At 42.9% G+C, this 14,845-nt stretch overlaps 1 protein-coding gene across 3 annotated transcripts in view; it reads left to right on the top strand.

Moving 5' to 3' along the window:
• The first annotated feature begins 2,208 nt into the window (after positions 1-2,208).
• Positions 2,209-14,845, top strand: part of LOC100578865 — a 192,385-nt gene continuing 179,748 nt past the window's right edge. For all 3 annotated transcript variants that reach the window (XM_006567761.3, XM_006567757.3, XM_016912303.2), the window contains exon 1: positions 2,209-3,382. The gene's annotated coding sequence lies outside the window, so the exon portion shown is untranslated. The remainder of the gene's footprint in view (positions 3,383-14,845) is intronic.

Raw genomic sequence — 14,845 nt, 5'->3', positions numbered from 1 at the left:
AGCGTTCAATCCTAGCGAGGAGAGAAAAAAGTAGAGACAGAGAGACTCGAAGATTAGTCGCGTCTCTCTCTCTCTCTCGCTAGACTAAAAACTTACAAATCGTCCTCTTTAAATTTTATTACGAACACTTATACAACCGTCGAGCTAACATTTAAACACACCTCCTAGCATTATAGTCCCCCGAAATAACCGAAGTTCACCGAAGAAAGAAAGAAAGATAGAGAGAGAGAAAAAGAAAAAAAAACTTGTCGCGCTTGGATTCTAATTAAACAGGGAAGCATGTTGATCGTTTCGAAAAGGTTGTTTCGCCTGTGGTGAAGTTGGTTGGCCAGCTAGAGAGGAACGTAGTAATACGATATAATATACCGTTCGGTGTGTTTACACGCAGGCACGAAAATTGTAGGGAAAATGATGGTGGGTAGGCGGTATGCTCGGTCGAGGGCAGGTCGTGTCACAGAGGACGTAAGCGTCCACGCCTCCCTAACGATCGAAATTCATTTCCATAATTATCTCACGATCCGGCCACTCGCGGTTCATCGCCTCGGTCGTCGTCGTTTCTGCACCGCGGGGAAAACGTTTCGACCCGATTCATAACGCTCGTCTCGTGCGAGCTTCCGGAAGTTCGAGGTTAAATTCCTCATAGATCCACGTTATCGCGTAATAAGCGGAAGGGGTTGATCTCTCAAATGGATTTACGTAATTAATACGTCGCGAACGATTCCACACGATTACCGTGGAATCCATTCCTTCCTCTTTTGTCTTCTTTATTTCCCTGGATTCCATTATATATATATAGGGTGTTTCGATAGTCGGAGAATCCTCGGTCCTTAAATTTTATCCACTTATTTCGTTTCGAACGCTTTACGCACACCGGATTGTAAATTCTTCGAGTGGTTGATCGGTAATAAAGCCCGGGGAATGCGCGTGGAATCGATGCAAAACAAATAAAGGGCGTTAAAAGCGAGCGAGAAAGGATCGGTGTAAAGGGCGAGAAGGGGAGGTTACGGGCAATTAAAGTATCTGAGGAGGGAGGGGAGAAAAGGAAAAAAAAGAAAAAAATAGGATTCTCATTAAGGAAGCCGGTTTCGACCAAGAAGACCTCGGGAGAATTTCGCTACGTAGTCTGATATATTCGCGAAACGTGTCTTACATCGCAACGCTTTTCCACCTTGTCCCCGTGTTTCTCGTTTTAATTGTGCGAAGACGAGGAGGAGGAGGAGGCGAGAGAGGGAGGGCCGAACTCTCCTGGAATCCGCTGGCGTTCATTCGTTATTCCCTTGGCGGAAAAACAAGGAGGATTTACGCGGACACCCGCGCGGTATGGTGCACCTTGTGTGCGTGATCAATGTCTCGCGTACATTTACATATCCGCCAACCCTCATGATTGCAAATGTACTGTTTAGCGTGTACTGCTTTGCCGCGTATGGATCCCTCTTCCTTTTTTTTTTTCTTTCCTTTATCTCTTTTTCCTTCCTCCCCCTCCTCCTCCTCCTCCTCCTCCTCCCCTTTCTTTCTACCGCGCGCTCTTCCACTCCCCCGCCTCCTCCGCCTATTCAGAAACGCGGCACTCGCCGTATGCGAGTCCGTATCATCAGCCGTAATGTCGGTTTTTCATAACGGGCCCGGTAACACGGCTTTAAATCCTTGCCTCTTCGATCCATGGCCACGCGCATTAAATTCACCGAGGACGCGGGATTACTTATAATTAAACTTGCCGGGTAACGCGCGCGTCTCTCGTCGACTCGTTCGTTATATGCGTGTCTAAAGATCCTCGAAAGCGACATCCGATCTTTTTTTTCTCTCTCTCTCTCTTTCTCTTTCAACTCTTGGTCGGACTGGTTGTTTGCAGTATGTTACGCGTAAGATGCGGTAACGTACTCGCGTAACTTGTACGTACTCCCGCCTGTTACATCTTCCACGACAGATTAACACGGAGGGTGATAGATGTAGGAAGATTGTTTTTTGTTTATTAATTCGAAGATCGATTGGACAAATACGAGGAATCGTTATTGTTTCGTATCATTTGGATAGGATTAATAAACTCGTAGATATGAATAAAGCGAGTGCAAAATGAAATACGCGTTTTTAAATATGTAATATCGTATATAATTGTGTCTGGTTTACGATTCGCCGAACGATCGACAGAGGGAACTGGTGTGAACATCGATCACCGCGCCACGCATTTTCATACGTATCGAAAATTAGTTCGAATCGAAAAGTCGAGCGCGGTTACCGGTGATTATCGCTCGCGGCTGTCGCGATTTTATTAGTGAACGCGTGTGCAAAACGTGAAACCAGTTTCTCTCCGTAGGAAAGAAAAGGCCCGATACCGATACGCGGCAATATTTCTACAAGGTAATACACTTAACGTAACGTGAAACGAAGCACAAAAAAGTAGGGTTAATGCAGTAATGCCGCAATTAACTGTGACTTTTCGTCGTATGCCCCGTTGCGCTCGGTATTACATTTCTATCCATCCTCCGGCGTATCTCTTTCTCCAAGCAATGCTATCGATAATAGCGATCTAAACCTACCGTTTTCACAGAGGCGAACGCACGATCGAAGAAATGTTTGCACGATTAACGTTATCCTTGCCAAAAATTGCAACGCTATCGCTTCTCGAATTCCGTGGTGTGCGCACGCACACCATCGAAGTGCGCACATCGAAATGCGCACGTTCCGCGAGGCGGTATCAACGCGCGAACGCGGCCATAATGCACGCTCACGTAAGGTACAGCCGAGTTCTTCATTATCGTCAGGAGCCTAAATTGCGTGGGCGTACCTATACCTTCGTACACGTTACTTACCTTGATGTACTATACCCAGTACCTTGTACGCACACACTGTTACGATCGCGTAGGGACGCGCGTTCGTCGAATACGCGTACAAATCCGTAGCCACAGGTTCGAGTGGCGAACGGTGCCGAAGTTGGTCGAAGCCGGCCGAACGCCGCGAAGCCGGTTGTCGCGCTCCTCGCCAGATGCGATGTCGAGTCAGTATCGCGTCAGTCCTCCAGCGGAATTGGTCAGTGATCTGTGTCAGAGCAGGGCCAGTCGTCACTCTCCTTTTCTCTCCGCCGGCTATTTCGTCTTTTCTCGACATTTTTCCGTCCGGCGCACGTTGAAATACGAAACGGTGGTTTCACGCGATTTTCTCGTATTTGTCGCCTCGGCTCGCGTACGCATCCCCTTTTCGTGGTCTCGGGAACATACGCCCGGTACATCTACGTACACTTGTACAAGTTAGATACGTATAGTACACATACAGTAATACAGTGCCATAGTGGAGTTACCAGTGGGGAAAACAAAAATTAGTTTGCAAGCGGACGTGCCTCACGGCGACCGTCGTTCACCACGTTCTGGATCGGAGGCAGTGGGAGCAGGTGAGTGGAAATTTTAGTTGGATATCCTTTTCGTAGCGACGTGTCCAGTGGATCTTATGTCCCGGAGGGCCTCATCGGGTTTCTCGGAATTTTTGGCGAATTAATAGGGTAACGGAACTCTCCATGTTCGATCGAGAAAACGGTTGATACCTTGTCCGAGGCTGAGTGATTGTACGTCCTGGAAACCGATCGAGTGTTTTTACCACTCGATCTATTAAAGATCGTCGTACGGTAGATAGATTCGTAATTACACGGTTACACCGATATTAGTCCGTAAAAGAATTAAACCGATATCGGACCGATTAAACGGTTAAAGTTTATTTATTTCGCGGTCGAACAAATGGCGTCCCATTTCTGGAGACCAAGGTTATCATTCGCAATATATAGACCACAGTTAAGCAACGCAATATTATTCGCACGATTATCGCTACCACGGTTTCCACGGTTTCACGATTAGGATCGTTCCGAGGAGAGGCACACGCTCCATTGTTTACAATGTCGAATCGTCGTTAAAGAAAAAAAAAAAACTTTCTTTGCAATCGTTGTGTTCGTGGTCTTCCACGAAACGTGCGGCAACCTTTTCGTTCATCGTGATTCATGTACGTTTTCAAAGCCGACCCCTCCGAGTTCCCCTCTTCCCAGTTGATGGGCTCCGAAACATTCTATGCGCTCCATTTGTTAGCGTCATCTTAAAAAAATGGCGGTCAAAGGGGCAGAGACTTCTCCCACAAGATGATCGTAAATCGAGACTTCGTAAGTCGTTTTTCTCTTCTTCGTCTCCCGTCTTTTTGCCCTTTTTCTCGCCGATCCCTTACCGTTACTGGTTCGTCCTACGAACGGAGCAGCGTGTTGATCGCCGTCGAAATTTATACCCTCGAATGCCTGCATTCTAGAGTACCTGTGCTCTCTCGAATATCCGTGTTCTCCGGTACCTTGATTCGCGAGTACATAAATTCCTGGATAGCCGAGTTTGCGAGCACTTTGGTTTTAGAACACTAGTCTATGAATTGCCAATTTTTTGAAAATATCCAACATCGAATTTGACTCGTCGAACCCCCTATTTCTCGAAATATTTTGAATTCTTATCTCTCTTTATATGACCACGCTCGACCAGTTTTTATTATTTCTATCGCTTATCGCTTAAATTTTTTAATAACTCTTGAAGACATTCAAATATTCGAGTATCCAATTTCCAAGATTTAATAGAAGAAAGAAAGCGGGTATATTCGCACGATCGAACGAGACGTATAATTTTGCTGTCTCATTATATTAACACGTTACAACTTTGTTGAATAATGAATCGTCTCTTGCACCGATCAGAGATGAAGCTAATTATTATAGTAATATATCGCGTCAAGCCATATTGTTCGATCCGAGCAGCTGTTACAAACTCGACGTGTTATTCGCATTTTTCTCTCTCTCCCTCGATCCACGCCCGATATTAGAATATCGCAATTACGCGTTACTATTATTAACTGTTAATACTCGGACGAACTGGTTTGCAAATCCGGATCCCCGTAACGTAGCCTCCCTTGCGGTGCACCGCTCGAAGCGTGTCTCCGCTACAGAACGGAATCACGTAACGCATTCAAAATGCTATCTAACATAATATCTACATCCCTATTTTCATATAAACTACACCTTCTCGATTTCGTATCCCTTTGAGCCAAGTTCGCGGACAATTTCACGCAACTGTTTCTAACTGTTACTTCTCGTGGAGGAACTGATAAAAAACATTTTTTTTTTATTCCTTCTCTTCTTTTTAAACGAAGAGAGGAAAATAATAACACCACGTACAACTCAATCCAAATTATCCGCATTGATCGAAGGCTATACATTTCTTTTTTTTCTTTTCCAGAATTCTTTTCTTTTTCTAGATAGCAAAACAACAAAAGGAGAGAAAAGAAGTAATAATCCACGTATGACTCAATTGGAATCATTCGTTGCTCGAAGGCTATCGAACGTATCATATTTTTTTTTTCTTTTTTCTTCCAGACTGCATTCGTTTCTTCTCTCCTTTTCTCCTCCATTTCGAAACACTTTTTTCTTTCCACCAACGATCGACGATTTTCCCGCGGTTTTTTCGCTCTCGCTCTCGCTCTCTCGCTCTCGCTCTCTCGCTCTCTCTCGCTCTCTCTCGCTCTCTCGCTCTCGCTCTCTCGCTCTCGCTCTTGTTCTCTCGCTCTCTCTCGCTCGCTCGGAGCGGACAATGGCCCGGTACGAACGCGGTGGCTGGCGGCGAGGTTAAAATCGAATGTGTGTCACGTTCACCGGCCGCGTCGATTAGTAATCGGAGCGCGCGAGAGGCAATTACACTTGAAAAAGTCAATGTTACGCTGGAAGGTTTCGTACGGGTTGCGTAACCCGCTGTCTGTTCCGGGTTACGCCCGGACCCGGTTGCCTCCATTTCGCCGTCCTTCTTTCCACACCTCGGTTCCCGGAATCGTCTTTCTCGTGAGTAATCTATGCACGATATTATTCGGAATCTTTGTTCGGAATTTTAACTCGAATTTTATTATGACGTCACAATGATGCATTACGATTTTCTTTATCTCCTTTTCAAGGAGATTTCTCTCGAGAGATTACGATCTAACTTGTAGATACGAATTATTTATCGGAAGATAAATTCTGGAATTGCGAATATCGACGTGTCTCGGATTTATCGATTAATTTGTTCTCGCATTATTTCTCTATTAAAAACTTTCTTTTTTTCTCAACCTTTGCAACAATTTATCTACGATATCGCCGCGATATCTCCTTTATCATTTCATCTTATCTAAAAAATCTCTAATCTCCTTTGCACATCTTTATAATCTCGTCTTTATAATAATAATCTTATATATAATAATCTTTATAATCGTAGAAAAAGTCTTCTTCCTCGAACGATCGATTCAAGAATCACATATCTCAATTAAATCCGCAAGAAACTTCTCGAAAAACCAACCCTCCAAGTTTCCAGTCTAAAGAAGGATGGAGAAGAAGAGAGGATCGTAACTCAGCTTGAGTTTGCCTATGATCACCCGCGACAATGGTGGTGGAGATTGACGCGGTGTCGCGATAGGTGGCGCACAATACGCCTTCCTTATCCGGCGTTATATACGCGTAATTTACCAAGGTTATTTACTATACAATTAGATATCCCTTGCCACGTATATATATACGCGGATTCTAGCAGGTTGCATGGTAATGATCCCTCGAGTCACAGCCCCCATCACCGCCGGTCCACAGAAATCCCACACTTTTTTTCCCTCCTCGGCGGCGTAATATACGATACGCGCGGTGTAACGAGGTATGTAATGGGTAATAATGCGTAATGATATAACGCGTACATTCCGCATTGTACGCACGTCTCTCCAACGTGTAACAAACATTGTTAGCAACGAGGGGACGGGTCGCGGCCGGACCCGTCGTAAAAGGGGCCTCCCCATCCCCGCTGCCGTTCCTCGATCACGCCCTCCATCTACTTCTACACCTCCCTTTGGAACAGGGCACGCGCCAATATCCTTTCTTTCGCGCATCTTGCGTTATATTCTTTGTTGTTCGGAAAGTAATTTCGTTCCCTTTTTCTTTCATGACGATCGAACACTGTCCGATTGAGAGATTTGAGAAATTTCAATTCCAAGTTTCAGTTCCAAGTTCAAATTCTTGAATGTTCGATCGGTGGTTTTAAAGGCCTTTCGTCTTTTCGTGTTCGTAAAGTTGAACCGATCTTCCAGAAATGTGAATATATATATACATATATTTTTAATCACTTTCGACAATTCTTACCTTTTGGCTAACAAAATAGGAATTCCAATTCCAAGTTTCATTTCCAAGTTCAAATTCTCGAGTGATTACTTCGATCGGTGGCTTTAAAGGTCTTTCGTGTTGGTCAAGTTCAACCGATCTTCCAGAAATGTGAATATATATACATATATTTTTAATCACTTTCATCACAATTCTTACCTTCTGGCTAACAAAATAGGAATTTGAGAAATTCCAATTCCAAGTTTCATTTCCAAGTTCAAATTCTCGAGTGATTGCTTCGATCGATGGCTTTAAAGGCCTTTCGTGTTCGTAAAGTTTAAAAGATCTTCCAGAAATATGAATATATATTTTTAATCACTTTCGACAGTTTTTAACCTTCTGGACAATAAAATAGCCGAAAATGCTTGTCTTGGTCTTACATTTTTGTTGTATTATGGCGCGTGAAAAACGTAGAAATGTCATACTCTTATAACGAGAAAGCGGTTTAGAGCGAAATTGGCTGAACGACTAGCATTCGATTAGTTCGAACGCGAGGGGGCGAAGTTACTTTCCGAACGGCTCGATACATGTACGTGTGTGTGTGTGCGTATACGATTGCGCGTAGCGGATGGATCGATAGAGATGCAAAGTGCGCATTATGCGAGAGCCGCGACACGAGGATGGTAGATAAAGAAAATTGGTGGGATATTTGTGAAGGAAGAAGTCGGTACGACGGTCGTGTACGTGTACGCGTCGTATTAGAGAGAGAGAGAGAGAGAGAGTATTACTCGCCTCGCACTCACCCTCGGCTACGATAACTTGGCTATCCGGTTAACCGGACGGGGAAGGAAGGAATGGACGTGATAATTAAACATTTCTACCGCGGCTCGATGTATCGGCAGATAAGGCTGATGCGCGAAGTCGAGCACGACTCCTATCGATCAGCCCCAGATTTATCCCATCATCACCTCTCCCTTCCTTTTTTTTTTTTTTTTTTTTCTGATTCGAAGAACAGGCGAATAATTTTTGTCGAGCAGGTCGATTTCTCGAACTGAGAAGATCTCCTCGTTTGTTTTTTTTGGATATATAGAATGCTCTCCTTTCTTCAAAACTCGGTTTTAAACTTTTCGCTTCTGATGCGCGCGTCTTAATAATCCGGGTGGTTGGATGCCGGTGATTTCGATGCGCGCAAGGACGCGGTCGCCGAGCCGCTTGGAAATGGCTGCCGGTCGCTCTCGTTTATTTTCCGCGATTCTTATCGATCGCCCGTCGCTCGATCACCGCTCCTCTCTCTGCTCGAGATCCCTCGAATTTTTACAAATCATCTCGCGCAAGGAGAAATCGCGAAAATTTTATTGAATTAATCTCGCCGATAAGACGGGGCGCGAACAGATCTATGACAAGAAAGGAGGAGGAAGGTGATCGATATCGATCCGAAGGTGAGCGGGTTTTCGAAAAGAATTTCCAAACTGATCACGAGTTAACGAGGCTGAATAATAAGCGGCTGATTAATTATTCCAAGAGATGAAAACTTCTCCCCTCCCCTCCTTCGATCGATCGATCGATTTTCCGCCTGTTTACGCCGCGCTCTTTCTCCGATTCCGTCGAGGGATCGAGGATTCGATTCGTTTCTCGTTCTGCTCGATAGACTCGTCCCAATCGGTTTCGACCGTCGTTTTCCAATCTTCGTTCGAAGGAACGAGTTTCGAGTTTTCTTGTTCGAATCGAGTTGATCGGTTCCACCGATAAGGCAGGGAATCGCTTGGTTGACGTTTGAAATTTTGGAAAAGGAAGATTGAAAGCTTCGCTTCGAGAATTCGAAACATTTTAATTCGAGAATCGTAGAATTGTTAATTAAAATTCTACGAGAAATGTACTCCACTTTTCTCTCTGAGAATCGATCGTAAACAGGAAGTGACTTTCCTTTCTTTTTTCTTTAATTTCGATCGTCATTAAGACGTATATACTCGACGCTACGCTCCTCCAGGGTTAATTATGCCGATTGCACGCTAATTGGGATACCACGGATTCAGTTCGGTCCGCGAATATCCCAGGAACGAGGACGGGTTTCGAGGAGAGGGGAGGGAGAGCTTCTTTAATCACGCGCGATTAGATCTGAATCGTAAATTTGTCATCGCGCGACGCGTGTTGCAAAGTGATGTTCCGATACGCGAGTCCATTCGAGCACGTTTTGCAAAGGGAAATTGATAACGAGAATATGCGCGAATATCGAGATCGAGCGCGATTCGTACTTTTCAGAAAGGGGAATTCGAACATATCTGTCTGTCTCTCTTTCGAACTGTGGCCGGCGATGCGTTGCGACGCTTACCGACTTTCCACGCTAGAGTAATCCCAGCGATGGGCGGGAAATAAAGTAAAACGAGAGCGGACTCTCGTTTTCAAACGAGTTATCCGAACATCTGTATTATCAGTTTCGAACATCGAGATCGAGCGTCCTGCGGAGAAAAAAGGGTGAAATTCGATCTCGGCTTACTTAGCGACATTGTTGCGGTTTTCGAACTTGATCTCGATGGATGAGAGAGAGGATTCTCGATAATTCGAAATAGTTTTAATATTCTGTGAATTTGTGCGATTCTCTTTTCGACTGATTTTTCGAAGAAGGTTTTGAATCTCTCATGAATTCTTCGAGGAGAATTCCTTTTTTTGCGTCCTAAACGAGAGGAGAGAGGAGAAGTAGTTGTAGGAAGCGAACGCGATAAAGGAAGGTTTTATCAGAAGCAATTACCGATCGAGCAAAATAGGAGGATCGTTTGTGGAATGCAAAATAGTTTGCCCGTGTGGGAAAGTGGAGAGACGGACGAGTTTTCTTTTTAATCGGGGCGCGAGCCCTCTCCAAATACGTTGCGAGCCGCGATTGATCGATGTTAATACCGAGATTATGGTGATATTTATCGAGCAAATTCATCGTTTCGCGAATTAGCGTCGTTTAACGTTCCCCTCGAATTAAAGGGAAATTTGCATACGCGCCGATCACCTTCTTGCTCGCCCCATTATCCGTATAATTTTCTCCAGTTTCATCCTCTTGTAAATCGAGGAGTAAAGCGAGGGAAAGCGTTGGAAATTTTTCTTCTCATCGTTGCAACGATTGCTTGAATTACGAGGTAGGAAAAGGGGATTGCACGAGGAAGTAGATACTCGTTAATTATCGATCGTATATGCTCAAATTGCGCGCGAGAATTCGAAAGAGGGAAAGAAAAAAAAATTGTACATTCTAGAAGAAAGAAGAAGAAAAACTTTATAAATCATATTTCCCGCCATTAGGTACTCGTTAATTATCTTAATGTTCAAATTTCGCGCGAGAATTCGAAAGAGATAGAAAAAAAATTGTACATTCTAGAAGAAAGAAGAAAAAAAGCTTTATAAATCATATTTCCCGCCATTAGATACTTGTTATTATCGATCTTAATATTCAAATTGCGCGCGAGAATTCGAAAGAGATAGAAAAAAAATTGTATATTCTAGAAGAAAGAAGAAGAAAAGCTTTATAAATCATATTTCCCGCCATTAGGTATTCGTTAATTATCGATCTTAATGCTCAAATTGCGCGTGAGAATTCGAAAGAGATAGAAAAAAAATTATATGTGGGAGGCGAAATGATCGAGAAATGGAAATTACGAAGAAAAGTTTATTAAAATCATATTTCCCGCCATTAGATACTTGTTAATTATCGATCTTAATATTCAAATTGCGCGCGAGAATTCGAAAAAGATAAAAAAAAAATTGTACGTTCTAGAAGAAAGAAGAAGAAAAGCTTTATAAATCATATTTCCCGCCATTAGGTACTCGTTAATTATCGATCGTATATGCTCAAATTGTGCGCGAGAATTCGAAAGAAGATAGAAAAAAAATTGTACGCGGAAGACGAAATGATAGAGAAATGGAAACTACGAAGAAAAGCTTTATAAATCATATTTCCCGCCATTAGGTACTCGTTAATTATCGATCTTAATGTTCAAATTGCGCGCGAGAATTCAAAAGATATAGAAAAAAAATTGCAGGAGACGAAATGATCGAGAAATGGAAACTACGAAGAAAAGTTTATTAAAATCATATTTCTCCGCCCTTAGATACTTATTAATTATCTTAATGTTCAAATTGCGCGCGAGAATTCGAAAGAAGATAGAAAAAAAATTGTACGCGGGAGACGAAATGATCGAATATTCGTTAATTATCTTAATGTTCAAATTGTGCGCGAGAACTGGACGAGAGGAGAGAGAGAGATAGAGGAGGGGTCGAAAATGATGATAGATAAATTTATGAACATTCTACGAAAAAAATAAAAAAAAAAAAAGTTCGATGTCTCTTAATATACTCTTCCGACGGAATAACGTAACGTTCCAGTGTGTTTATCGTTTATAAATTATATCCCCATTGATTCATGAAAGCATAGCACAGTGGGTGAACGAAACGAATAATGGAGCGAGGCTTCGACCGACCTTCGATCGTCGAAGAACCGGAAGATCGAGTCGTCTTCTTCGCTCGAATGCTCCCGGACCGGTGACTCTGTTCATGGCCTCTCGTAAACACCAATTACGATAATTACGATAACTGTGGCGCCTATGTCCCGAAGCCAATGATCCGAGCTCGACTCTTCGAGTCCACGCTTAACCACCGATATTTACTTTATCAATCACGTGGCTTAATTAACATTTTGGGATACGCGTCGGGACACAGAGTTCGTTTTATGTTTCTTGTTTCGCGTCATACATCAGTTTAATAAGCCCTCATTACCCTGCGAAATTTCAAAATAGAAATGTTTCGAAAATTATATTTCGCGAAAATAATCGTCTGATCGTATCGTCGATATTTTTGCCTCGCGTTAGTTTATAGTTTCTCTAGATATTTTTCTGTCTCTATTTGTCTATCTCTTAAAAAAACTGCCTTGGACGAGACAGTGACGAATACTAATCGAGCGAGTAATGTGTAGATACCACTTACCAACAACCGCTAATTAGACGTCTCGAAATAAATTCTCGTTGGTATACAGGTATATAGGAATGGCAAAAAGCGTTGAAACGGTCGAAACATTAGCCAACATTGGCCAATATTCTCCGCTCGTCATCACTTTCATCGTAGCGGATCGACACGATCCTTTTTTCTTCCTTTTTTTTCCCCTCAGCACATTCGGTTCGCTGAAACTCGTCCGTTCTCCGTCTTTCTTTCTTTCTTTCTCCGTCCTTCTTTCCTTCTACTAGTCGTAAATGCGCGTGTTTATCGGGCCAACAATCGTTCGAGTGGACACACAGAAACACGCGGAGGAGGGGGGGGGCGCACTTTCACGGCGCGATTCCTCCTCGAGTTGGTCGCTCGTTTCACGCAACGCTTCCACGAAAGGCGCTTAGACGACTCGAGTAGACGATAATTACGATCCCAGACGAAACCAGCTCAGGAAGCTCGGTCACGTGTTATTTTTTTTTTTTTTCTTTTTGCACGACCACAGCTGCACGAATTAATAATAATAATCGCCCGTGGCGGTGGCGAATTGGGTCTCTGGGTATAACGTTTGGACACGCGTAATTGAAGTTTCCGTGCGATGAAAAATAGAGAGAGAGAGAGAGATGAACGTGCTCGATTTCGTGCGCGATTAAATGGATATCTCTTTTTATCTCGAGGGAAAAATTGTTGGATGGAAGGTTTAATAATGTGGAAAAGTAAGAAATTGTAATTAAAATTAAATTTCAATTACGATCGCGCGAGAATCGCTATCGCTCGTTTATTGGACCGGAACGAACAGTTTTTTCCCGGATGTGCCTTAAAAGGTCCCGAGATATTATCGTTTTGTCGTGTGGAAACGCGTGGCGTTGCTCGTCTCACGCCTAGATCTTGACCTTTTTCAGCCGATTGTTTCGCTGAAAAGTCGGATAATTAGCACGTTGGAAGATGTTATCGGCAAGTTGAGATTTGAGACGGTGATCGAGACGGTGGGAAAACAGGAGGGATGTTAAAAAGGCTGGAGATTAAAAATGTAATTAATCGGAAAGTGAAACGATCTTTATCATAGTGGATTATCTCGTAATCGTTCTCGTGATACACGTATATATTCGTAAAAAATGTAGAAATTTTTCAATCTTTCTCGCATCGACCAAGATTTATAACTCGACTCGAAATTGAGAGCACGGATCCATTGGACGCGCTCGAGCATTAAAGTTTACGATCTTGGTACACCGCTTTCATATACACCGATTGTACCTATTAAGGGGCCGGCCCCTGGCATTAGGGAGATCAGGTGGTGCAGCGCGATTAGCTGTGTATTACGGATCAGAAATCAATAAAGGCTTCTCCGCTACCAAATACGCCCCGTGTACTTTATTAAAAGGGTGGTCGGCGCGCTCCTCGACCACCTGGCCCTTAAGTATCGCCCTTTGCGAAACGAGGGGCTGGAATTTTTTTTTACAGCCCGATTTCGAGATTCCTCCGTGCTTCGTTTCGCTCTAATCGTTCCAATTTCGTTCGATTATTATTTTTTTTTTTCTTCTACCATTGAAAAGAACCTCTCCCAGAAGCAAGACTTATCTCCATTTCACACATTTCGATATAATGGCAGAAGAATTATAATTTGAATATTCGAAATATAAAAATTATTTTCCAATTCGAAATTACATTTATTATTTCGTTACGAATCATAATTAATTTATAACAAATTTTTATACCATATCGAGGTTTAGATCGTCGTTTTGGTAGACTTTATTATACATTTGCAAAATCCTCGAAGGGAGAAAGAGTTTTTACTCGACGAAAACCGAGCTCTCCACGACTTTTTCTTCCTCCCCTTGAGCGAAACTTGGTAAGCGATTCGAGTTGGTTGCGTAGAATCGAGCGACCTCTGTCATTTAACCCGCGGACGGATAATCGGCTCGTCTCCGGTGTCTAAGATTTCACGGCGCACAATGGACGCCTCGGCTCGCTTCTTAGCTTCGGGGGAGGCGGGGGAGGCCTCCTCTCTCGCCTCGGTCGCCCCCGTTTCATTTTCACGTTGTTCGCCACGGCAATTGTAACCGTTTGACACAGTGGCGGGGGCTCGTAAACGACCTTCGCGAATAACACGGTGTTGTTGTTGCGCATACAATTTCAGACGGCGTAACGACCGCGATAATTCGTCCCCCTGTTTCGAGGCGAAAGAAAGTGGAAGAAATCGCGGTAGAATTGTGAACCGTTTCTGCGGTGAGGAGTTTGCTTTCTCTTTTCAAAGTTTCGTCGGTAAAGAGGGTTATTATCGACGCTGTCGCGTCTCTATTCCACGGATGATTCGTATCGATTTGAATCTAGAAGATTGGGGGATTTTGAGATACGGAACATTCTGAGATTTCTGTTGACGATTCAACGAGAAAGTTTCTACGAAGATAGAAAATTAAATTGATTTAGCAATGATTTAAATTTAATATTTTATTTTTAACGTAAAAGAATATAGAAATAACGATTAGAGTAGTAATAAAATGTATATAATTTAAAGGAACTCGGCAAATATATATTATTCTTCTGTTTAACAAAAACATGCCTATTGATTATAATTTTAACTCGATCTGCTCCATCAAGTCAAATTTAAATAGCTGCAGTATGACCGTACAAAGGTAGTATAATAAATTGTCTTTTAATCGAAGAATTAATAATAACCGTCTGTGAATTACAAAATGAATATAAATTTTTAGTTAAAATTCTAAAATTTAGTTATAGATGCAGGATAGAACCATTTCCTTCGATATCTTCCCCAATTATATC

The sequence above is a fragment of the Apis mellifera genome, linkage group LG5 (genome assembly GCF_003254395.2).
Source record: "Apis mellifera strain DH4 linkage group LG5, Amel_HAv3.1, whole genome shotgun sequence".
In the NCBI taxonomy this organism is placed as follows: Eukaryota; Metazoa; Arthropoda; class Insecta; order Hymenoptera; family Apidae; genus Apis; species Apis mellifera.
The sequence above is the reverse complement of the archived record's forward strand: the minus strand, read 5'-3'. Positions and strand labels throughout refer to the sequence as shown.